The sequence below is a fragment of the Pteropus vampyrus genome, unplaced genomic scaffold (genome assembly GCF_000151845.1).
Source record: "Pteropus vampyrus isolate Shadow unplaced genomic scaffold, Pvam_2.0 Scaffold421, whole genome shotgun sequence".
Classification (NCBI taxonomy): domain Eukaryota; kingdom Metazoa; phylum Chordata; class Mammalia; order Chiroptera; family Pteropodidae; genus Pteropus; species Pteropus vampyrus.
In genome coordinates, this window is record NW_011889202.1 from 480,927 (window position 1) to 482,587 (window position 1,661).

Here is a 1,661-nt window from a genome sequence, read left to right on the forward strand (position 1 = left end):
ATTCGCTGGCTGCGCGTTTACCCTGAGATAACTCGCAGATTACAGTTCTAACCTTACCCCCAAAGTTTGCCACAAAACATCTCGCTTTTATTATTACTTTTGCATAGCTCTAGTATATCAATAGTCTTTGAAAACAAATGACATCATTCCATTTATAGCATTCTGTTTTTAGTAGTGATATTTCCACTTACAAAATATAGTAATTCTCGATCGCTGAAAATGTCAAATCCTAGAAAACGTAGCATTCCCACGCGTGATGTTAACATCATTCTCGAACAGTCGTTAGCCAGAGATTCATTTGATGAATCCGATTTATGTGTACACTTCTGTTACATTAGGATTAGAGACAAGTTCTGTTTAGAAATAACTCCTGAGAACAGTTTTTATATTTTCACATTGAAAACCAGTCAGATTTGTTTCAGTCTCAAAGAGTGTTTTTATGTAAAATTAAATTATAGGTAGCAGCGAGCTGCACTTTTTTTTTTCTAAGTGGGAAATGGGTTAATCTCTCCACATATTTGTGGTTCTTCCTGCTCTCTTTTTACAATTGATCTCCAGTTTCAAAGCATTATGATCAGAGAATATGCTTGATATGATTTTAATCTTCTTAAATTTGTCAAAGCTAGTTTTGCGTTCCAACATATGGTCTATCCTTGAGAATGTTCCATGTGCACTAGAGAAGAATACATAAGCAGCTGTTTGGGAATGAAAGGCTCTGTAAATGCCGATTATGTCCGGTTGGTCTAAGGTGTCATTTAAGATTGTTATTTTCATATTTGTTTTCTGCTTGGATGATCTATCTATAGCCAGCAGTGGAGTATTTAGGTACTATTATTGTGTTTTCATCAGTTTCTCCCTTTAGTTCTGTTAGCAGTTACTTTATATATTTTCGTGCTCTCTGATTAGGAGCATATGTATTGATAAGTGTTGTGACATTTTGATGTTTGGTCCCCTTTATCATTATGAAGTGTCCATCATTGTCTCCCTTTACCTTTTTTTATCTTGAGGTCTATTTCATCAGATATAAATTTGGCTACCCCCATTTTTCTCTGGATGCCATTTGCTTGGAATGTCATTTTCCACCATTTCACTTTGAGTCTGTATTTGTCCTTGTAGCCGAGATGTGTCTCTTGAAGGCAGCATATAGTTGGGTTTTGTTTTTTGATCCAATCTGCTACTCTGTACCTTTTTATCGGTTGAGTTCAGTCCATTTACATTTAGAGCGATTATTGAAATATGAGGTTTTCTTTATAACCATTTTATCTTTTGTTTTATGGTAGTTCGGTGTCTCCATTGTTTCTTTGCCTTGCATTTCTGTCCGTTATTTTAATTTGGTGGTATTTTATGGTTTTTCCCTCTGTTTCCTCTTGTTTTGTTATGTGTCTCAGTTTTGATTTTTTTTGTATATGGTTATCATTAAGTTTCTGTAAAAGAAAGTTGTATTTACAAACATGCACAGTATTTCTTTTCCTTCTGCATGTGCCTTATCTCCATCCCCCTTTGCAGATTCAGAGCCTTACTCCCTTTATTTTTCTGCTTTTGTTCTCTCACATTATCCTCTTTTTGCTCTAGGTTGCAGGTAGCTGTTGTCCTCTTCTCTTTTTAAAGTGTTCTTTTTTTTACCTTTAACTATTATGTAATATTTAAGCTTATAATACCCT